Here is a 25,094-nt window from a genome sequence, read left to right as displayed (position 1 = left end):
TATAAGGATGGAGATTAGCAGTGTCGATTGGATATCAGCCAGCTTCCTGAGATAAGACCTGAATGCAGTAGGGCAAATCTCACTCTCTTCTTCCCTTCTCTCTTTTCCTTTCACCCTTCCCTCCCTTCTACTTCCCTCTTCTTTTTTTTCCTAATTTGTGAAGTGAGTGTCACAAATTGCCAGGCAGGTGCTGTATCACTTGAGACATGCCCCTAGCACATGTTTCAGACTAGTTATTTTTGAGATAAGAGTTTCACTTCTTGACCTGGAGCTTGAGCTGCAATCTACCTAATTTGTGCTTCTGTTGTAGTTGAAAAAAACATGTCCATGCTACTGAAGCCAGTGATGGGTTGAGATTGGGTTTCACGTATATGTTTAAGCTGGGAGCGTAGGTGTGACCCACCAACACCCAGCCATGTTTTATTTTTGTCCCTAGCAAGAGTTTCATTCATATTCTTCTGAAGTAGACATATTTAGAAGTTCAGAAGGGTGGTTGTCTGGACATTTGATTTCATCAAATTTGATGGATTCCCATTTGTACATTTTTGCTTTGTCCTTATGCAGAATCAGAAAGGTTCATTTCCTGGAACTGGAGAGCAAAATTGTTGATCAGTCTAAGGGTCTTGGGTCCTTTCCTCCACCAAATAAAGAATTATGAAGTAGAAAAAGTGGGAGTAGAGGTAACATTTATTTGCAAGTAAGAAGCCAGAGAAGTGCAGAGAGCCTTTTATTTATGATAGTTGGATTATTATAAGCCCCCAACCAGTACTCTTAACTAGATGGAGGAGAAGAGTACAGACTTCTCATTGAAAAAGAGACAGGAGGACCAAAAATTAGTAGCCCGATGGAGGCTAATGGAGTTTCTCTTTTTTATTTTTATTTTTGCCAATTCTGGGGCCTGAACTCAGCGCCTGAACATTGTCCTTGGGCTTTCTCAAGGCTAGAGCCCTACCTCTTGAGCTACCGCACCACTTCTGGCTTTTTCTATGTATGTGGTACTGAGGAATCAAAGCCAGTTCTTCATTCATGCTAGGCAAGCACTCTATCACTAGACCAGCTTCATGGAGTGCCTCTTTGTCGCCCTTTGGGGTAACTGAGCTGTCTGGCATCTGTTTAGATCATTCTCCTCATCTCAAAGGGAAAGGCACCTGTCTACTGCACAGATCTGTTTTAGGGTCATCACAGGCCTTGTCTTTGGGAAGAAGAGGTTTTACCTCTACTTGATCAAGGTCTCTCCAATATACTCAATTGTTCACCCTTTGCCTCACCATAATCTTCAGAAGCTAGAGAAGGAGAAAGGTGGCGTGGCAAAAAAAAGTGGCTACCAGGTACAAAGTTCGATAAGAAATACTCTGCTGCTGATTTGCACCGTAGGAGAAGGATTATTAATAATTTATATATCTCCAAATAACAGGAAATGAGGGGTTTGAATGTCCTCACAAAGAAAAGATCTATAATTCAGGTGCCACATATTCTCCTTCTCCTCATCTCACCATTCACAGACATAGACTGCCAATGAAAAATCAAATCAAATCAAGTGACTGAAACATAAGGACTACATGTAGACTGGAGAGGAGAGCCAGGCCTGGGAGGGAAAAACCAGAACATTTCATTGGAATGGAATACCATGCCCCGGCAAGTCTGAGTAACAATAGAACAGGCTTGTCTGAGACCGGAAGTGCACTGACCACTTCTTCTTCCCTTACAGGCTCCACATGGGAGAAGGCTTTTCGGCAGATTGGCTTCGAAAGGTAAGCTGGAGTCAACAAGTCCCACTTTATTCTAGGTGGTTTTCCCATGCTAGATCAATATGAAATCCTAAGGGGTGAAAAACCCCGATTCTGAGGATTTCAATCCTCAAACCCCTCATTTCCTGGGCTTCCCATCCCTGTTCCTACACACCAATTAAAGAGACTGATAAACATCAGAGATCAGAGAAAGGAGATTTAGTGGAATGTAGCCATGTTGGAAAGACAGGGAGGCTCATGGACCCTGGGGTTGTCTTCAGAGTATTTTCATAAATTTTAGGTGTGTGTGTGTGTGTGTGTGTGTGTGTGTGTGTGTGTGTGTGTGTATGTGTGTTTGTGATGGTCACAGTTGAGAAGACTATTTTCTGCTATTATCACAAAATTGTTACCCATTAATCTTGTTACCCCAAGGTGACTTGGGAAGACTATTAAGAGAAGAAAACTTTAAAATGGCACTGAGTTGTCCCTCAGTTGTTAGGCCAGTGTCCAGGGAATTTTTGCTTTAAGGGGTCTGTCTTGCACCATTGCTTCAACTCTGTGGCCTTGGGTGAGTCACCTCTTCCTGAGTCTCAGGGTCTTTGTGAAAACCTGGGCTGGACTCACAAGGAAAATAGTGAATTGAAGCAGTGTGTGTGCAAAGTCCTGGCACTGGGATCCTAGTGATATGAAGGTAAGTTGGCTACTAAAGAACCTCTAGAAATGGAGCTAAATCTCCTCAACTGTCAGTGTCCTATATGACCTTCCCAGGGTGTGACTTTTCTCTGGAGAAATTTGTGCAGATAGTGACATGTACCTCAATTATTAAAATCAGGAGTAGGAAAAATTGGGACCCTATCACTATTAGCTGCCAGCACCTCTTTATCAGCATTTTCTCCAAGAAAAGAAGATGGATTCATTATCAGCATTCGGGTATGGGGCCTGCTCAGCATCCTAGAACCACTGGCTAAGAAAGTGAGAGCAAAGCAGAGGGCTATGTCCCAGGACCTTTACACTGTTTGTGCAACTGTCAGTGTAAGTGTAGCCACTAACAGACAAAAGTACTTTTCACTTTCTTTTGGTCTAAAAGTATGTTTTACTAGTTCTTTTAAGTTTTTTTCTGGTGCTCAGACTAATTCTTTGTACTGCTTGGCTCCTGTATAATCCTAGCTATTCAGGAGGCTGAGATTTGTGGATTGTGGTTTGAATCTAGCCCAGGCAGAAAAGTTGTTGAAATTCTTATTTCTAATTAACCTGTGGAAAGCCAAAAGAGGAGGTGTGTCTCAAATGGTAAAGCACCTCACTTGAGCAAAAAAAGCTCAAGCATGGCTCCCAGGCCTTGAATTCATGACCCAGAATGAGTAATAGAAAAAAAATCAAGACTTAAAAAAGAATAAAATGTTTAAAATGCATCCTTTCTCCAGTAGCCACAGAGAATACCCATCTGCAGCTCCTCTCTTGAAAAGCCATCTGTTGATGGATTCAAAGCCTCTTGTTTCTCTGTGCTCACTTTCAATCTTCTTGGCACCATTACTGGCCTTTTTAGATTTGGCAGGGGGAGGGCATACAGTGCTGTTGATACTTCTCAGTTTTTCTTTGTGGGCCAGAGAGCTCCACAAGTAGTCTATAATCCTTGTTGTTTGGGAGATGAGGATGCGGGATCACAGTTCAAGGCCTGCCAGAGCATTATAGTACACGAGACTCTATTTCACCCAGTGGCTGGGCACCAGCACAAACCCCTGACGTCCCCACCATCAAGCGAACTCATAAGTAATAGGCTTACAGCCAAAGCCAACCCAGGCATAAAGATCCTACCTTGAAAATAAGATGAAAGGGGCTGGAGGCAGAGTCAAGTGGTAGAGCATCTACTTAACAGGCCCTAGGCCCTGAGTTCCATCTGTGAGAGTTTAGACAATTCTAAGAGATACTGATCCTGTCAATGCTGCGTCCTCTTTCATCCACTACATCATGTTAAAGTGATCACATTAGAAGGGAAGGAAGTGATGTTGTCAGCTGAAGCTTCGAAGCTTTCTCCTAGAATAAGAAAGCACAGATGTCTCAAACTATATGTGTGTGTGTGTGTATGTGTGTGTATGTGTATATAGGATAACCTAAAGAAAGAACTGAGGGGGCCACCCCTTAAGCCCTCCTTGGGAAATGTTTGCTTACTGGGGGGAGGGGCAACCTACTTGACCCTACTTGGATGATGTTTGCTGGGATGTGATCGGCTGTCCCTGTGGATATGTAGATACACACACATATACATATATACATATATGTATGTACACACATACACATAAATATATATAAATTCATGTGTATATACATATATACACGTATTACGTGTACACGTGTATGTACATATGCACATATACATGTATGTACACATATATTCAGAGGCAATATACATCACGCACAATTGTACACATTGTCACAGTTTGTGTGAACAAATTAGTGATCTCAGAGCACGTTTGCCTTGCAAACAATTGAATCTCCATTCTTATTTTATTTTAGGACTCCCTATATAGAGAGATATTTTGAATCCTGAAAAGGAAGTACCCTATCTTGTGTGTCACCTCCAACACAATATTACGATGTTGCTGTCAACACAACAAAATATTCTCGATTGTTTTCTATTTTTTTTATTTCCTGAACTGCAAAAGCTTGTCCAGGTGGATTACAATTTAATATGTCCACCTAAGTGTTCACTGCTTCTGGATCAAAGTCATCCCTTCCATCATTCTTATCTATCTTGTTGGTTCCCTTCTCCCACACACATTTCATTTTTTTTTAATCCTGAGGCTTGAACTCAGGGCTTGGGCACTGTCCTTGGACACTTTTTGCTCAAGGCTAGTGCTCTACCACTTGAGGCACAGTGCAACATTTTGCTTTTTCTGTGCATGGGGTACCAAGGAATCGAACCCAGAGCTTCATACATGCTAAGTGAGCACTCTACCACCAGGCTATGCTCCTGGCCCCACTTTTCACATTGTTTACATCCTTTTCATATGTACATATTGAAGATCCTGGCTGTTTGTCCACTCTTCCTTTACACCTTTGTCTACTTCCTATTCCCATCCCCCTTCACAATCTCATTTCAGCTTCTTGATACTTAAATTGTCTCTTCATGTCCAAAAGGTTTACTCAAAGTTAATTTAATATTTTGTTCTAAAAAGAAACAAAAAACAATAATAACAAGACCCTGTACTTAACATATTAGAGCTTCCATCAGAGAGCTGGTGGTTCTGTGAAGCTTTTCAAAGTTTGTAATTAGAATAGACTCACACTTGTAATCCTTACTCAAGACCTGAAGGATGAGAGTTGGAAACCAGCATGGGTACAGGCAGTTTCTGAGACTTCATCTTCAGTTAACCAGCCAACAGCCTGACTGGAGAAATGTATTGAGAGGTGGTAGAGTACCAACCATGAGCAATAAACTAAGTAAGAGAACGAGGCCCTGAGTTCAAGCCCTGGTGCCAGCAGAAATAGGAAGAGGCAGACATACACACAGAGACAGTGACAGAGATAGAGAGACAGAGAAGTCCAAGACAGCAGCATCCAGCCATTTCCATTTTGGAAACCCTTTGTGTGTGTGTGTGTGTGTGTGTGTGTGTGTGTGTGTGTGTGTGTGTGTGTGTGGTGCATATGTATGAATATTCAGATACAATTTGTTATATGCATTATACACATTGTCACAGTTTGTGTGACAGAATCAGTAATCTCAGATCATATTTGCAACCTGCAAACCTACATACATCCCACCTCCAAATCCACCTTTGCTTCAGCCTGTGGCACTATGGTCTCATGGGAGAAACAAACTTGGAGAATTGCATACCATGTCGTAAGAGCTCCCATCTACAAATGGCATTTGTCTTCGTGATTCGTGGTTCCTAGGTGGAAAGGCTATGAAGTTCAACTAATGGCTGCAACAGTCACGTCTGAGCAAGGGCTGGACATGTTTGCTCTATTGCATGGAGTAAAAAGATTTGAGCATAGCAACTTGCCAGGAGAGGCAAAGGCTCTGCTTTCTGGGAGATCTTACTCCTACCTATTGAAAAATAATAGTCTTTTATTGATCACTTGTCATTTTCACTTAAAAAGAAAAGACATTATTGTCAATAATGGCACATAATCAGTACAGTGATTCAGCTTACATTAGTAATAACATTACTGTGTGTGATTTTATTTGATGTATGGAGTGGATTGTGGAATGAAATATCTTAATCTTCCTAAGAACATATTAGAATATAAGCCACCCTAAAAATAGAGCAGCGCAATGAAACACATATGCTCCCAGGACCCTGTCCAATGTAGACGTAACTCAGAAGGCCCTGCATGGTCTTTAGAGGGGACTCCAGCTTTCTGCAGTGCTGTCTCGTCCAGGTCTGCTGTGACTCACAAGTCAGGGCTTAGGCATTACCACTGGGAAAGATCTTTCCTGAGGGCTTAGGTCCACAGACCTCTCATGATACTTTTTACATCCTTCCATCATCACGTTAGATGTATTGTGTGGACATGATTTTCCTGTATGTACTCCCCACACAGAAGTCCCTGAACAGCTAAGGAGCCCACCATGCATGCAGGCTAAGCCCAGAGCTGTGGAGTAAATTCCATAGGGAAACTCGTGGGCATTTGGTTGGAGCGTGCTAACAGAAGAGTAGACTCTGCAAAGAGCAAACTGGGAAAGGACCCCACCTTTTCCCAACTACCTTGTAGTAATCTGGTAGACAGTCACACTACCTACTGATAGAGCAGGCTTGCTTCTGAGAAGAATGGAAGGAAAATGTGACTTTAGTATGTGCATGGCATTATCTTATGTTGCTGACATGTCTGTCACTAACACCATTTCCAACTCTCCCTTCTCTGGGTTAATAAACTAAGCCTAGCACTAGTCACTCCCAGTGAAATGACCCTGTTGTAACATCTCCAGGGCAGGAATCATGCCTGTTTTGTTGGTGGAGCTGCTGTAAATCAAGTTAAATCCTTAGTCCTCAAGGACAGGAATGAAAACTTATTTGTGTCTGTACCATGCTGCCAGGACTATGAAATACCCAGCTTTTCACCCTGTACTATATTTGGGTAGGTTCCCGTGTTGCCATTTGTTGGAGCTTTGTTTCCCAGAACATCAATACTGAGAACTTTTCTTTTTTATTGTTGGGGTAATGTATAGAAGGGTTACAGTTATATTTGTCAGATAGTAGATGCATTACTTCTCAAACATGGATGTCCTTTCTCATGTTTTGGTGCCCCTTTCCCTCCCCACACTCCCTCCCAATGATCTTGTTTTACCCCTTCTGTTTCCTATTTCAAATAAACAAATATGTATATATATATATATATAATAATAATAATAAACTAGGTAACAAAGTCAGCTACCATAACCACATGAAATTAACCATAAGGGGAAAAATAGAGAGCAGAAATAACTGAGAACTTTAAGAAGTGGGCGTTTAGTGTGTGTAACAGAAAGAGAGGAAGAAGGAGAGGGAGAGGGAGAGATGGGGGCGACAGGTAGGCAGACAGAGATTGGCCGTAAGACAAAATAGGAAAAGTGGCCAAACTCATTCTTTTATTAAAAAATAAATAAATAAAGCCCCTGCTTGAGGGCACTCAGCCACTCCTATAAGACACAGACCCTGAAGATTTTCAGGAGCAGTCCTGAGCTGACACTTTTTCATGTTGAGTTGAAACTCTGTTGTACAAGTATTTCAAGATAACTTTTGAATGTGTTTAAAAATACTATTGTGAAATAGCTAAGTATTTTACTAAGTGCTAATATTGTTTTCTGTAAACACCCACCTAACAAGAAGCCACCTGCAGCACTTACTTAAAAGGATTTTACATTTTAGATATGAGACCTTTGTCTGTTATATAGCTAGTGAAGATTTTCTCCCACTCTGTGGACTTTCTGTATAACTTGCTAGCTATGTCCTTTGTCATACAGAAGCTCTGCAATTTAATGCAGTCCCATTGGTCCAAACTTTCTTTAATTTGTTGTATTTCTGGGCCTTTGTTAAGAAAGTTTTGACTTGTGCCAAGACGCTCCTATTCTTTCCTGTAAAGTTTCAGGGTGTTGGCCTTTATCTCAAGATCTTTAGTCCATTTGGAATTAATTCAGGTGCAGAGTGACAAATAAGGATCCAAGTTAAGTTTTCTACATGAGTTTAACCAATTCTTTTATTGTTGTTGTTGTTGTTTGCCACTCCTAGGGCTTGAACTCAGGGCTTCAGCACTGTCTTTCTCAAAACTAGCAATCTACCTCTTGAGCCACCACTTCTGCCTTTTACTATGTATGTAGTACCGAGGAATCAAGTCTGGGTCTTTGAGCATGGTAGGCAAGCACTCTACCACTAGGACAAACTCCCAGCTCCTCATGTTTAACCAATTCTGCGAGCACCATTGTTGAAGAGGCTGTCTTTCTGCCATCATATCATGGGATAAACATCATATCATGGGATAAACAAATTGGAAAATCACACACTGTGTCTTAAGTGCTCCCATCTGAAAATGACATTTGTCATTGTTGCTCGTGGTTCACAGGTGACTCTGTAATGTTTTCCAAAGAGACTAAAAGCAAAAAAACTACAAAGTTCTAGCAGTAGATGCAACAGTCAGGTCTGAACAAGGTCTGAATATGTTTGCTCTTTTTTTTTTGCCAGTCCTGGGCTTGGGCTGAGGGCCTGAGCACTGTCCTTGGGTTTTCTAAAGACTAACACTCTACCACTTGAGCCATTCTGGCTTTTTTTATGTATGTGGTTTGGAAGAATTGAACCTGGGTCTTTGTGCATGCTAGGCAAGCACTTTACCACTAGGCCAAACTCCCGGCCCCAATGTTTGCTCTTTTGCATCGAATAATAAGATTTGAGCATAGCAGCCTACCAGCAGAGGTGAAAGCTTTATTTTCTGGGAGATCTTACTCCCACCTATTGAAAAATAATAGTCTTCTATTTAGTTATATTTGTGTATCTGTGAGGAGATAACAAAAAATACATGATTTACATTCTTTCAGGCTATAGAAAGCTTTGTCTTCCTAAATTGTTTGCTTCCAACTAGAAAAATAATCAGCAAGTCTTTTATAAGGTTTAATCTGAACTTTATTTTTTTTCCAGATTTCAAAAGGTTGTATGGCCAGGGGAGTTCTAATTTCTAATGTGTCTGTCTGTCTAGTGACTCCTGTTCAGAGTTACCTTTCCCATCATTCCCCACTATCTGATCTGTTCCCTCCCCTCAGACCCATTTCACATTTTCAACTTTCTTGATCACAGACATATATTGACTATGCAAGCTGTTATTTGTCCCCTGTTCCCTTCTTTCATGTATTCTTCATTTTTCAAACAGTAACACTAGATAATGTATACTTGGTGACAAAATCTATTTGAAAACATGGCTGAAAGAAAATATCTACAGTCTTATGAACTCTGTCTTTGTTAAATAAGGTCATTATAACTAATATAGTCTGTGAGTTGATCTGAGCTATAGAGAACACTGTGGCCTGGAATGTAACAGCTGGAGTCCCCAGGGGCTTTGTTGGCACCTTGATAGGCACAGAATGGATCAGCATAGTGTCTTAGGCTTCATTAATGGCTTGTACAGTTGAGCTGTACAGCAAATTCCATGAAGAATTCAGGTCAAGTGTGGACAGCATGATGAATTAGAGGCAGGATCTCAGGGTGTTAGTAGCGGAGGTTGAATTGCAGTGTTTGGGGGCATGGTGTTAATTACCGATTATCCAGAAGCCAAAGGTTTATATTTCTTACTTGATCTGATTCCTATTTAGAAGTCTGAAATTAGCTTTGTTATAGGTTTGCACCCCTTTCTTATCTCAGCCAGTAGCATACCTTACTTAATGGCAAAGATATTATTGTTAACCTGAAGTAACAGCTTCAATTTAGGAGATTTCATGGGAACTGGGTTTCCCATCAGAATCCTGGGAAGTACATCATCCTAGATGAACAGCTCTTAATGGTTCTTTTATTTATTTTTCTGATTTATTTCTCTCTATATATCTATCATTTATTTTTTCATATATTTTTATTGTAATTAATAGAAGGGTTACATGATATTTGCCAGATAGATGGTGCATTAATTCCCATACATTGATACCCTTTCACATGTCTTGGTCCTCATTTCCCTCCCCCCCATCCCCACCCCTCATCTTGTTTTCCCCTCTTCCCTATGCAATTTCAAATAACCAAATACAAATATATCCGATATATCAGGTAACAAAGTGAGATACTGTAACAATATGAGATAACCAAGGAACAGCAAAAGAGATGAGAGATAACATAGCACCTTAAGAACAACAGTCATTCATTATATGGCTTATGTTTCTATATCCTAGAGATCCTTTCATTTAGCATCCTACTATATGGCCTTTTGTATCAAGGTTTTGCTCTATTACAAATCTCTGCTAGGAGAGCCCAAGGTTTCTACTGATTATGACAAATGAGGGAAACCATTGAGCCTAAGTTCCTTTGAGTCTGGCTTACATCACTTAATATGATCTTTTCTAAGTCTTTCCATTTCCTAACAAATGGGGCAATGTCATTCTTTCTGACAGCAGCATAGAATTCCATTGTGTACAAATACCACATCTTGTTGATCCACTCATCTACTGAGGGACATCTAGGTTGGTTCCATATCTTTGCTATGGTAAATAGTGCTGCAATGAACATTGTTGTGCTGGTGGATTTAGTATGTCTTTGTTTCTGGATGATTGGGTAAATGCCAAGTAGTGGAATTGCTGGGTCATAGGGGAGCTCTATGTTTAGTCTTGTGAGGAACTGCCATACTGCTTTCCATAGTGGTTGAACGAGTTTGCACTCCCACCAACAGTGTAGTAGTGATCCCTCCTAGCCACATCCCCTCTAGCATCTGTTGTTATCAGTTTTCTTGATCCTGGCCATTCTGACTGGAGTGAGGTGGAATCTTAAGAGTTGTTTTGATTTGCATTTCTTTTATGACCAGAGATGTTGAGCATTTCTTCATGTGTCTATAGGCCATTTTTGTTTCTTCTTCAGAGAATTCTCTAAGTCTTTGGCCCATCTTTTAATGGGATGGTTGTTACTTTGGAGATCAGTTTTAAATTGATTCAATTTTTTGAGCTGTTGATATATTGTAGATATGAGGCCTTTGTCTGTTGTATGGTTGGTGAAGATCTTCTCCCAATCTGTAGGCTTCCTGCTTAGTTTACTAGCTATGTCCTTTGCCATACAAAAGCTCTGCAGTTTAATGAAGTCCCATTTATCCAGCCTTTGTCTGATTTGTTGTGAATCTTGGTCCTTATTAAGAAAGTTTCCACCTGTGCCAATGAGGTCTAGTGTATCTCCTATTCCTTCCTGTAACGTTTTCAGAGTGTCAGCTTTTACCTCCAGGTCTTTGATCCATTTGGAGTTAATTCTAGTACAGGGTGACAAAGAAGGATCCAACTTTAGCTTTCTGCATATTTTAACTAGTTCTGCCAGCACCACTTGTTGAAGAGGCTATCTTTCTTCCATTCTATTTTTTTGGCTCCCTTGTCAAAGATTAGGTGGCCATAGGTCTATGGTTTAATATCTGGGTCTTCAGTTCTATTCCATTGGTCTTCAGGCCTGTTCTTGTGACAGTACCAAGCTGTTTTGATAATTATAGCTCTGTAATAAAGTTTAAAGTTTGGAATTGAAATTCCTCCTGCGCTGTTCTTTCTGCTAAGAAGTGTTTTTGCTATACGAGGTCTTTTATTATTCCATATGAAATTTTGGATTGCCTCTACTATTTCTTTAAAGAATGACATTGGGATATTGATTGGTATTGCGTTGAATTTATAGATTGCCCTTGGCAAGATTGTCATTTTCATGATATTGATTCTTCCAATCCAGGAGGAAGGGAGGTTTGTCCATTTTCTCAGTTCTGCTTAAATTTCCTTTTTCAGGGTTTTAAAGTTTTCATCAAAAAGGTCCTTTACATTCTTAGTTAAAGTAATTCCTAGGTACTTTATTTTCTTTGAGGCTATTGTGAAAGGAGTTGCTTTACTGATTGTTGCCTCATTCCTCTCACTGTTGGCATAGAGGAAGGCAGTTGATTGTTGAGGGTTAATTTTATACCCTGCTACTCTTTGAAAGTTTTGAATCAGCTTAAGGAGCTTGGAATAGAGTCTATAGGATTCTTTAAATACAGGATCATGTCATCTGCAAAGAGGGAAAATTTTACTTCCTCTTTCCCTATTTGGATCTCCTTTATGCTTGCTTCTTGCCTTATTGCACTGGCTAGGAATTCTAGTACTATGTTAAAGAGGAGTGGAAAGAATAGGCATCCTTGTCTTGTTCCTGATTTTAGAGGGAATGGCTTTAGCTTTTCGCCGTTAAGTATAATACTAGCTGTGGGTTTGTCATACACAGCCTTTATTATATTGAGGAATGCTCCATGGATTTCTAGTTTCTCCAGAGCTTTTAACATAGAGGGGTGTTGGATCTTGTCAAATGCCTTTTCTGCATCTATTGAGGCAATCATGTGATTTTTGTCCCTGCTCCTGTTGATGTGTTGAATTATATTAATTGATTTGCGTATGTTGAACCAGCTTTGCCTCCCTGTGATGAAACCTATTTGATCATAGTGTATAATTTTTTGATGAGTTGTTGTAGACAGTTGGCCAGTATTTTGTTGAGAAGTTTTGCATCGATGTTCATCAAAGAAATAGGTCTGTAGTTCTATTTCTTTGATGAAGAAATGCTCAACATCTCTGGTCATAAAAGAAATGCAAATCAAAACAACTCTAAGATTCCACCTCACTCCAGTCAGAATGGCCAGGATCAAGAAAACTAATAACAACAGATGCTGGAGTGGATATGGCCAGGAGGGATCACTGCTACACTGTTGATGGGAGTTCAAACTCGTTCAACCACTATGGAAAGCAGTATGGCAGTTCCTCACAAGACTAAACATAGAGCTCCCCTATGACCCAGCAATTCCACTACTTGGCATTTACCCAATCATCCAGAAACAAAGACATACTAAATCCACCAGCACAACAATGTTCATTGCAGCACTATTTACCATAGCAAAGATACGGAACCAGCCTAGATGTCCCTCAGTTGATGAGTGGATCAACAAGATGTGGTATTTGTACACAATGGAATTCTATGCTGCTGTCAGAAAGAATGACATTGCCCCATTTGTTAGGAAATGGAAAGACTTAGAAAAGATCATATTAAGTGATGTAAGCCAGACTCAAAGGAACTTAGGCTCAATGGTTTCCCTCATTTGTCATAATCAGTAGAAACCTTGGGCTCTCCTAGCAGAGATTTGTAATAGAGCAAAACCTTGATACAAAAGGCCATATAGTAGGATGCTAAATGAAAGGATCTCTAGGATATAGAAACAGAAACCACATAATGAATGATTGTTGTTCTTAAGGTGCTATGTTATCTCTCATCTCTTTTGCTGTTCCTTGGTTATCTCATATTGTTACAGTATCTCACTTTGTTACCTGATATATTGGATATATTTGTATTTGGTTATTTGAAATTGGATAGGGAAGGGGGGAAAACCAAGATTCGGGTGGGGGGTAGGTGGGGGGGAGGGTAATGGGGAACAAGACATGTGAAAGGATATCAATGTATGTGAATTAATGCACCCTCTATCTTTCAAATATCATGGAACCCTTTTATTAATTACAATAAAAAATTATTAAAAATATGTGTAAAAAAAAAGGACTTGCAGAGCTCTGTTAAAGCTAGACCATCATTTCTAGCAGAGAAAGCTGCCTTCGTTAAGGCTGAACAATCACTTCCTATGGAAGAGGAAAGAATAGTAAATTTGTTTTTTGCATAAAAGTCGTTCTTATTGCTGATGGGTCATATGAAAGAGTTACGCTTCATTGTCAACAGATTACATTTTCCGTTTATTCTGCATATATGTGAAGCTATCCATGTGCATTCTAAATATGCTTATGGTGAAGAAAACTCTCATGGCCACACCTGTAATCCTAGCCACTCAAGAGGTAGAAAGTTGGAAGATCTCAGTTTGAGACTAGCGAAGGCAGAAAAGTTTGCTATGCCCCATTTCCAAAATAACCAGCAAAGAGCAAGGGTGGAGGCTTGGGTCAAATGATAGAGCACCAGCCTAGCAAGTATGAGGCCCGGAGTTCAAAACTTAATACTGCCAAAAGAAAAAAAGTGTTTAAAGTTATTAGAAAGCAATAGGCTCGGGCCATGAGTTTGGTGAGGTTCAATTCCTCAGTACCACATACATAGAAAAAAAAAGCCATAAAAGGTGCTGAGGCTCAACTGGTAGAGCTCTAGCCCTGAGAAAGTCCAAGGACAGTGCCCAGGCCCTGAGCTCAAGCCCAGGACTGGCAAAAAAAAGCAATAGGCTATTAACAGGCATGGCCAGAGGAGGACTTAGTGATATTTAGTATCTTTATTTTTTTCTTTCAGGAATTGTAGGATTTAGAAATCATCTGGGCATGGGTGACTCATGCCTGTAATCAATTTTTCAATTTTAAGAATATTTCCTTATACATAATGAGCTATTTTTTGGATAGACTTAACATGAAAAAAATTATTTATGATCCAGATTCACATAGCCTGGAGTCATTTACATGGTATTTTTAAATTATATTTGTATTATCATTAATAGTTATAGAATTACCATTCCATGGATCAGTTTATGAATACAATACATCTTGATTGATGATATTTGTTAAACAATTCTCTATATGAAGCCAACCTTCAGGATTTGGAAATTTCCTCTCCTGTCGTCATCTTGATTATTGATAAGCTATCAATGTTCCCAGATTTGAGATTTTCAGACACAAGGTATTCACCCTGCCTTTGCATCCATCTACTAAGGTGAGTTCTAAGTGACGCTCTTTATTCTGAGAGGTTCAGAAGAATTTTTTTTATGGATTGTGTGGAAGGCCCTGTTAGAGAGACAAATAACTGTGAATATTGCACCTCTCCTGGCCACAGTATGTGGTACCAGACCAAACTCCATCAGTGGACAGAGCCAAGTGGTGACCCAGGCCAGATCTACCCACCTCAGTTTGCTTGGCCTTGTAACTGTGAGCAATAAATAGTCTGAGAGGATGTCATTCCAAGAGCAAATGGAAAACCCTGATCAATGGCCAAGGTAATAGCACAGGAAAGAATAAATATCAGATTAGAGACCAGAAAGGCTCAGACAGAGCTTCAAATGGCTTGCACCAGAAGCCATGTATTGACTTGCTTGCTGTAAACAGAAAGAACACTGTTTTCACTCGGCCATCATGAGAAATGTTTGGGTTTGAAAACTTCTCTGCACTCTCCTCTGACCAGCTAACCATATTTATTTAGTCATCCCCATAGATAATCAAATTTCTTATAGGACTGGATGTCATTTTAGTGAATTTGCCAGTGATTTTCATCTTCTTCCTCTTCTTTTTGCATTAGAACACTAATGGATATAGATCACAGGGCAGGAGTAGGGAGGACAAGGAAATCTTTCTCCTGAGAAATCTGAAACCAAAAGATCAGCTTGGCCCTGGAGTTACTGAGTGGTCATCAGATGTATGCAAAAAACAGGTGCTTGACTTGTTCAAGAAAAAAAAATCATAGTGAATAATATTAGCTCTGTTGGAATCTTTCTTTGTCACTAGGACACATTTTCCTGGGTGGCTTTGGTTTAGTTCCCATACCCTAGGAGAGTTACTGTGTTTTCACGGTCATGGATTCCTTAGTTTAGGGAAAAGAAAGAAGAAAGTTATGATCAAGGAAAACAACAAGCCCAGTGCCACTTCCTACTAAGAGAAATGAGAGGAATAGATAAGTGCTTCAGCCTAAGGTGGAAATGACAGGCACTGAGGTCTGCTGCTGTGCTCAGTAAAGGGTGCAAACAAGCAGCCACAGTCCCCACCCAGCACTGTGTTCAGCCTCACAAGTCACTGACTCTCTGTCCTCCAAGTCAGGGATTGCCCAACGCCCTCAGCCCACAAGCACTGCAGTGACCTACGAGCTCTCTAGGCTGATGACAGCTGGTTGAACCATCCAGGGGGCTTTCAGTACCCAGAAACATGGCCCAAATCTTGGCTTTAAGTGTTAGTGGCTTCCCAATAAGAAGAGAGATGTCAGGGGCTGGGAGTTTGGCCTAGTGGTAGAGTGCTTGCCTAGTATGCACGAAGACCCGGGTTCAATTCCACGGTACCACATACATAGAAAAAAGCCAGAAATGGTGCTGAGGCTCAAGTGTAGAGCTCTAACTTTGAGAAAGTCCAAGGACAGTGCTCAGGCCCTGAGCTCAAGCCCACGACTGGCAAAAAAAAAGAGAGATGTCATAATCTGAAGACATCTAGTCTGAGAACCTTAGGAGGAGAAAGCTGATAGGGAGCCCCACCAGGGGCTCTTGGCCTTTGTAGGCACCCAGAGGACATTGAGTGGAAGTGCTTGTTAAATGGCATGCTAAAAGGAAAAATTCATTACAGCACCAACAGGCCATTACGGAACTTTTAGCCTTGCCAAATTGATGGGCCATAATAAATGATGATTTCTTGTTCAATTCAATTAAGAGATATTTAGTAAATAAGGACCACATGCCAGCCTTAAGCTCAATGTGGAGACAGAAGAGAAGCAGCAGAAGCCCCCCTCTGTGTTGTTCACTGTTCTCATAATGGACACAGGACACTGTGATGTCCACGTCCAGACAAAGCTTGTATGAAGGATCAGGAATCCCCAAGGAGGGAATCATGGTGGAACAGGAGAGGAAATGCATCTGACTTGGGAAGCTGGATGTATGGAGGTGAGTCAGAGGTTTAGTATTTGCCCTAGGAAAGAAAAGGGCAATGACAGCATTCAAGACAGGCTCAGTAGTATGTGACCTGGGTGAAGGCCAGTGGGATATGGTTCCCATTAGACTAGAAAGCTTGGATCTGGCCAGTAGGATCAATGGATAGATAGATAGATAGATTCTGTACAGATGTGAAAGTATACATGTATATATACATATACATATATATATATAGTACCAGTAGAGATAGATAGAGATAAATAGGTAGATAGATAGAACGATAGATAGATCCATGATGTTCTTATTTATGAAAATAACAAATCTTTCTGCAGGAGAAAAATCTCTCAATAACCTAATCACATAAATCAGTGATTTTTAATAGGTCTTGAACTTATTAAGACATCATTTCCCAACATTTCAAGTGAAATGATTCACCAAAGAAACAATTTCCACTGCATCCAGAATTGTTCATCTTACCCTTGCCATAAATTATTGTAGCAGGGAACACCCTGGGGAGAAGAGCCAGGAGTAGCTTCTGTTAAAATAATACCATGCTTTAGGCTCATGGACCTCTGGACTGTATTGCTTTTTCATGCTGAGATGTCATAAAGAATTCTCACTAGAAATTAGTACAATTTTTGTTACTTTCAACACTTACACACTACCAGATATGGCTTATTTAGAATGCTCCTTTATATCAAGTGTCTGTTTTGGATTTTGGTTGCCATTGCTTCTTCACTTATTCATTTAAATTTTTACATTGTCTTTTTTCTATGTTTCTGTATTACACGTGCCTTTCCTCTCTTCTGTTCCTCCTTAGCGTTATTTTATTTTGTGTCAATACTAGTGCTTAGACTCCAGGGCTGGATGTTGCCCCTTAGCTTTTCCATTTAAGGTTATCAGTCTACCACTTATGCTACAGCTCCACTTCCAGTTTTTTTTTTGCTGGTTAATTGGAAATAAGAGTCTTAAGAACTTTTCTACTTGGTTTGCCTTCAAACCAAGGTCCTCAGATCTCCTCCTGCATAGCGAGGATTACAGGCATGAGCTACTGGCTCATGAGCGCTCATAGTAAGGAAAACAAGCTTCAACCTCTACTCTTTTCTTATTTCTGGATCCTTTTCTCTCCTGTCTCTCTCTTCCTCTCAACATTTCTACCTACCTTGATTTCTCGTTCTCCCTCTTCTTTCTCTCATACCTTTTCTTTTCCCTCTTGTAGCTTGTTATTTTCCCATCCCCCCTCCCTCTCTCTCTTCCTCTCTCCCTCCCACCTTCCCTCCCTCTCTGCCAGTGAGGTGTTATCTACATTCACTATGCCAACTACCTACTTCCAGTCATGGGACCCCACCACAATAAAAATGCATAGTATTTTCACCCCCAAAGTCTTCCCTCAGCAATGACTAAGCAGATGTGTTACAATGACTCATAGCTTTGGCTAGTCGTGTGCTAGAATCCTGCAGTCTATGCCTTTGTCTTCCTCCTTCCGCACAGCAACAACTTTAGATTTCTCTATCTGTGGATTCTCAACAATCCATCAGCCTCCACTTCTACTGGGTGGGTTGTTAGCATAGACTGGGTCACTGGGTGGGGTAATGATACTCAAGTTACATGACTATGAATACAGCTACTAGTAACATTACCTGCAGGCCTTTGTGTGGCTGAGCACCTTGGTTCCCCTTCCTTCAGGGGATCCCCACTTTCCACTTTTAGTCTATCTGCCTCAACTCTGTGTCCCCCATAAATGTTTGTTGAATAGCCCCTGGTACTGGGACTTGACCTCAGAACCTTGCCCCTGCTTAGCCTGTTTATTTAAATGGTCTCTCTTGCTAGAGTCACTCCTTTGAGTGACAGCTTTGTGCTGTTTTGGGGACTGATCTCCTGAACTTTTCTTTTTTTTTTTTCTATGAAAATTTCTTTAATTTGATCCTTTTGGAAATACACTTTCTCATTTTTATTTTCACAATACAAAAATGTTCAATGTCTACTAATGATCTATTGGAAGCAGACGATAGGGAGGAGGTTCTGAGCATGCAGTTGTCACTGGTGCTCACATCCAAGTCAGGGTTCACCATGATCTGCCTCTCCCCACCCCCTCCTCTCTCTCTCTCTCTCTCTCTCTCTCTCTCTCTCTCTCTTTCTCTCTCTCTCTCTTTCTCTCTCTCTCTCTCTTTCTCTCTCTCTCTCTCTCTCTCTCTCTCTCTCACACACACACACACACACACACACACACATTGCGTACACACATGCACACAGAAACATCAAGCAAGGATGAGCAATGAAGAAACTCTGCAGAGCGAGCCAAGCACCCACTTATAACAGCATTAGATTTTTCTCTGGGCCACTTCACAAAAGCTGGCATGGCAGGAGAGTGTAATGGCCCATGCCGGCTCCCCCAGGGATCCACCCTGCATCATTCCCACAGGAAACAAGCCTGACTGATGTTTTCAAGCAGCTGTGGTGGGAAGCTGTGGCCTCCAGGAGCCATGCCCTTGACCTCTGACTGCCCCACAGACTGGGACAGGCAGTAGAGAGCTCAAGCCTGAACCTGAGGCCAAGACACCAGATGTGGGCTCTGTTTTCATACAGACCAGCAGGAAAGCTTTCCAGGTGCAGAAAATAATTAACAGGTTAGTATAGTAACTCCGATGCTCAAAACAGCCCACAGCTGTGATGTGTGTCCATAGTTAGTTTAGATTAAAAAGGAGAAAGAAAGAAAGGGGAAAAAAGCAGCAGCCACCAAAGTAAAAACTGGAAACCCTCATGGTTTTGCCCCTCCCACACCATGCTTTTGTAACGCAATGCAGTGTGGTTTCCCAGCATGCTCCTCAGGTCTTGGTTACCTGGTGTCAGGAAGTTCGAAGAGCTTGGCCAGGCTGACCATACGGCTCCCTACCAAAAGAAGCTCTTCCTTCATCCTTTTCAATTTCTTGGCCTTCTTGCATCCCTCCTTCTTGCTCCATCTCCCAAGCTGGCTTCTCCTGCATTGTAATCTTCTCTCCCACTGTGCTGGTAGCCGAGAAGCTGTTGGTGCAGAAGTCATGGTTCTGTCACTTATGAGACGAGGTTTTCGTGTCCAGCTTCTTCTGCTCCACTTCTTGCCAACTGTCTTCTTTCCGTTTTCTCTTGGTCTACTTGTCTTCCCATTTCTTCCCAACATTCTCAGCATAGTTTTGGATCCATAGCTTTCTGCATATTTGCTAGTATTCATATAAATCTTAACTAAGTCAGGCTGGCTGAGAGATGCGAAGGCCAATGTGCCATCAATCCAGGATTTGTGAATGTTACCAAAGGCACTGAAAAGCTGGTAAAGGTCACTGGTTTTCCACACCTTAGGAAATGTCACATAGAGTCATGGTCACATTTAGACTGCAAGTCTGGCCCTTCCAGGTTTAGATCAGGGGGTCTAGGATCCCCATGAGAGATAGCTTGTTTAAAAAAAGCTCGGTGAGTTTTGATTTGGCAGACACATGAATTTTTGGTGGACCAAGAAAAGAACCCGGATGTTCATGTGGGGCTGAAGCGCAGTCAGGTGATAGAAACATCACAGAGCTGCTCGCAAGCTTGGAAAACCTTCCGCACTTTCAACTTTAGGAAGGTTGAAAAGTGTCTCTTTTAACCACTTTTCCAATTCTGCAAGGGATGTGTTGTTAATGATTTCCTTAAAAGGCTGTGTGCTGGCCATCAATTTAGTATCCCAGAGCCTGGGAAAGACACACATCATCATCTCCTTAAAGCCATTCAAATGCGGAGGCAGAGGGCAGTAGAACTGGTGGACTGAGTGCATGATGTTCAGGAGCATATTGTGTCCCAGAATGAGTGATGGCATGAATGACTCTTGAGAATCCCACAGCGTCATTAAGTTCCTCCTGTTCTTTAGCATGTTTCTGCTGCTCCCTTCTCTTGCGTTCTTCCTCATTACTTTGCAGACAACTATGTATCGCTCCTTCTTTTCTGTTTCTCAAGTCTCAACATGAATGCTTTGGGGATACTTCCAGCTCAAAGTTTGATTAATTAGCTTTCTTTGGAACCCACTCCATGGCTCTAAATCCAAATTCTTGTTCTCTTCGCTTTGTAGTAAGTCTTCTATTTTCATTACAACTTGCTCAATAAGCTTCTTCTGATCTTCAGGAATCATCACAGGACACTGTGAAGTGTCGGGAGACATGTAGGCCAGTGCCCCCTCGCCATTAGCCTGAGAACGTTTTTCATCATATTGCTCTCTCAGCTATCATTCTTCTTCCTGATTTAAATATGGAATTCCATTGAGAAAAACTTTATTAAAATCAAATCCTTGGCTTGCTAGGAAATCAGTGCTGGAGCTCTGACAAACGAATTTGACATCTGGTGAGGATCTACTGAAGGGCTTGGGAAAAACATAGAAGTTCAATGACTTTGTTATATGTTTTGAATCTGTGTGGTCTGTGTACTTAAAAGTGCAAAGGCCAAACTGAAACGGCAAAAAGTCCATGGAATGCCTTTTAAGCTTCTGATATCTCTCTTTTGGAGTGTCAAAACCATAAGTTAATGTGGTCACGGGGATCCATCACTGATTCCCCATCGATAGCAGAGGAATCTGCCTCCTCTATGGCCTGGTACACTTTATGAAGATTACTCTTCCTGTGGGGCCAGGTAGCTCATGAACTTTTCTGTCAGGACTGGCTTTGAACTGCAAACCTCTGGCTCTCAACTTCCTGATTACCTAGGATTACAAGTGTAAACACTAGCACCTGACTTGAATGTGCCTTTGAATACCATCACAATTGAATTGCCCAAGGAAGAATAATCTAAGGTAATTTTAGCAACTATATCCTGTAATATATCCCTGTTATAATATATAACTATATCCAGGTTAGAATTTATTTTATAAACATATACATTCACTATTTGGGTTTATTTAATTTCCTTCTTATTTTTAATTGATACATAATAACTTCACGGATTTGAGTCTTGCGATGGGCTGTGATAAACTTTAGATATTATGTAATAATTAAATCAGTTGGTTTCGCTCCTTAAACATTTATCTTTAGGGTGAAATATTAATAATCCTTCTAACAGCTCTAAATGTACATTGCTGTCATCTCTACACCCTCCTGTCAGCAGAACTCCACTACTGTTGCTCCTATCTAATCATGACTTAATAGCCATTCATAAATCCTGTCATAGTAGCTGCCTTTCCACTCTGTGAAATCAACTACTGTGCGTGCGTGCGTGTGTGCTTGTGTGTGTGTGTGTGTGTGTGTGTGTGTGTGTGCGCGCGTGTGTGAGTGTTGTATATGCCAACACTTGGGCTTGGATTCAGAACTTGGGTACTATCTTTTTAGTTCTTTTGCTCAGAGTTGGTACTCTACTACTTGTGCAATGGCTCCATTTTTTGGCTTTTTTGGTCCATAGTGGGAGATAAATCTCATAGACTTTCCTGCCCAGTCTGGCTTTGAACCATCATCCTCAGATCTCAGCCTTCTAAGAGGTCAACTATTTTTATTCCACAAAATAGGAAGATTGTGTGGTATCAGACTTTCTATTCCCGGCTTCCTCATTTAACGTAGTGTCCTATTGGTTCATCTATGTGGTTCCAAGCAACAGCATTTCATTCTCTGGCTATATATCCAGATCACATGGTCATTCCAGTTGTGATTTTTTTTTAAAGTCCATGCTGCTTTCCACAACTTAGTCGTAACTAAACTAATATCTACAGTTTGGTTTGTAAAGGTTCCCTTTTCTTAACCTTCTGACAATTTACAACTCAGTTTCTCTCTCATTGATTGAATATTTTATTTCTGTAACAATTTTGATCTGTTTTTACAGCTTAACCTTTGTTAGAATAGACAATGACAAATTTGAAATACCTTATCTGTAGCATCACAGTTCAAATGCATTGAAAAGTTTTTAATCTTAATGACTAAGCCTGACCTAGCCTGAACTCACCAGGTGGTTGCAGATGGGGGAGGGTTTAATTTCTTGCATTCTATTACATTTCTGAAAACATAAAATATTGGTTGATATGCCCTTACTTTGTATTATTAAAAAAATCCTTAGTTATGGCTATAATGTTTTCCTAACTATTGAAAAGTAATGCCCAGTAAGGGAACTGCAAGCTAGGTAGCACACTATAATGACATACCTGTTAGTTTAGTTGTGGCTGTTTTATGCTGACTCCCTGCAAAGACAGCACAGGCTGATATTTCATGACATTTGCAAACTTCCCCACCTGGAGAAATGAGAGCTGCTCTTTCTCAGCAATGTGCATTCTGTATTCAAATCACAATCCTTACCCTTCCAAGCAACAAATGGAGTCCTCCTTTTTCTTTGGATATGTTCTGGTTTGAGCAGGGGCAGAGGGGGTGGGGAGGCAGGAGGGACTGAATCCCAATCTCTGCAGTGAGGCCTTCGGTTCAAGCAGAGCAGGTTTACACTGGCTTCTCTTTGACAAGGATTCATCAAAGTTTTGCAGGCCAATGAAATATTTATGACAGGAATTGTCTGGAAGCAGTCTGGGTGGGTGGGAGTACGTAGAAGAGTCAGTGCATTGTGGGTAGAAGAATTCATCCTAGGATTCGGCCCCTATAAAGTGTGGCAAGGTTGGGGAAGTGAAGTCTGAAAGGGAAGAAGACCAGTCGATCTGAGAACAGAAGTGTCTAGATGGGTGACATTCTGGAGGATCTCAGGGAACTCGTTCCTGGATATGGCTGCCATATTGAAGAAGTGTCAGTGAAGCGTCCAGAAATGGGCCTGCTGTCACTCTGGGCTGTCTCACCGAGAAGCACTGTATCCCTAGTGGAGGAACATAAGGGAGATGCAACCTGCCTATGCCTCAATGTTAGCTTTTACTGCACAAATACCTTCAGAAGCAGCAATTCAGATTGTGTGTCCATCTGTGTCTAATTCAGAACCATAGAGGGTTAGGAGGAGTCCCAAGCTTGATGGATTTGGGACAGCCACAGCCCAGCACTTAGGATGCGACTCTAAAGTGCAAATTACTGTTTTATACATTCATTCCCTACATCATCTTCTGAAAACATGAAGGATGAATTTCTTGAAGGCTCAAAAGACATAACAGTCATATTATGTAGAATACAGTGGTTGGCATTGTGGTTCAAAGCCTTAGGGCTTCAAAATCAAAAGATTTCTCAGTAAGTATTGTGAGTTCTATTTAATACACATTGGTAAAAACGCTCATGCTGTCTTTTTCCTTCTCTTTAAGCACTTTGGGACTCTTTTTCACTTGGTAACTCAGAGAATGGGGGAAACTCAAAGTCCTGGGAAGGGCTGGAAAGCTGGATTTGGAGTCAACAACATGGTGGATAGCAGATTCTGTGTATTTCAGGGCTGACCTGCATGTGGTTGCATATCTCTCTCCACCTGTGGTTTTTAGCTTTTTCTTTAGCCTTTTAAAAAATCTAATATTTAATTTTTTGTTATCTTCAAGTAGTTGCCCAAAAGGATTTCACTTCATCATATCAGTTTATGAGTACAATGAATCTTGATCAGGGTCACCTCACCCATCATTTCCCCTCATCTCACCTAACACCACTCATCTTCTCAAGTCACCTGGCTCCATGTTGGCTAGATCTCATGTGCAGAACCTGTCCGGTTCTGCACACCTTGCCCTGATTTCTTTCCTTTCCCATCAAGCATTTAGGGATTGGTTTCTGCAACATGCACCTAGTAAAGGGATCACATGGCACCTGGAATGGTTACCTGAAGCTCGTTAGTCCTGGCAGAAGCCAGGATTTGGGGGCAGGGATCAAATGGGGGCGTGTTAGAAGTGGACTCCATGTAGAGGTGGTTTATAGCATGGGTGGCAAAAGTGCAGGAGCTAAAGCAGCTGTGGTGGTTTGCAAATTACTTATATTAAACAACTAAGTGATTTGGTATATAATTAAATATATTAGAAATCAAGGGAACCAGATTTCTCACCACTAAAGTGAAGATTATAAACATAGAAAGAAAAGGCAAGAAGGAAGCCTGAGGTGGTAATTTTAAGTTGAAGTGATCAGAATGAATGCAAAGGTTTAAAAAAACAAACACAGAGAGTCATGGAAATAGTCATAATATGCACATTCGAGTATATGCAAATACATAGAGATATATTTCCTATTGGTCAAGTGAAAGAGCCCAGAACCAGGATCCCAGGAGCACGGCTCACTTAGAAAGCCCGAATATGTAGGCCAGCTCTGAATCTATGCCTGCACACTTCAAGCCCACAAACAAGAAAGGTGGAGAAGTAAAAGATGGGCCTGAAAATCTTGTTGCAATAGAGAACAAGCCAAAACCCCATTAATTGTGGGAAGAAGTCACAGACGCCAGCTTGGAGGGGCTCCCACAAGTCAAAAGCAATTTGAGCCTCATATGATTAACAATCATCTCAGGCCATCTAATAAAAAACAATTCAAGGATCAACACTGTGGTTAGGAAAGTAAATGGAGAGAAAAGGAAATGTTTACAGTCAGCAGAAAACTAAGTAATAAAGATAGGCAGAGTTCATTGCTACATGGTTAATATAGAATATATATATGTACATATATATGGTGGTTAATACAGAAAAGAATATTCTTTATCTGTAGGTTCAAATAAGGGATAGAACACTGATATAATTTGGGAGTGTGTCCCTCCAAATTTTAAATCAACTGCAGT

General features: G+C 40.9%; 2 pseudogenes; one reads left to right on the top strand and one right to left on the bottom strand.

The window, feature by feature from the left end:
* The window catches only part of LOC150039362 (piezo-type mechanosensitive ion channel component 2-like), a 195,629-nt pseudogene that overhangs the window by 5,339 nt on the left and 165,196 nt on the right, over positions 1–25,094 (top strand).
* On the bottom strand, positions 19,297–24,236 carry LOC150039363 (poly(A)-specific ribonuclease PARN pseudogene; annotated as a pseudogene).

Source organism: Megascapheus bottae, unplaced genomic scaffold (genome assembly GCF_031878675.1).
Source record: "Megascapheus bottae isolate mThoBot1 unplaced genomic scaffold, mThoBot2.hap1 HAP1_SCAFFOLD_40, whole genome shotgun sequence".
NCBI classification, from domain to species: Eukaryota; Metazoa; Chordata; class Mammalia; order Rodentia; family Geomyidae; genus Megascapheus; species Megascapheus bottae.
Note: the sequence above shows the minus strand (reverse complement) of the source record. Positions and strands in the feature narration are given on the sequence as shown.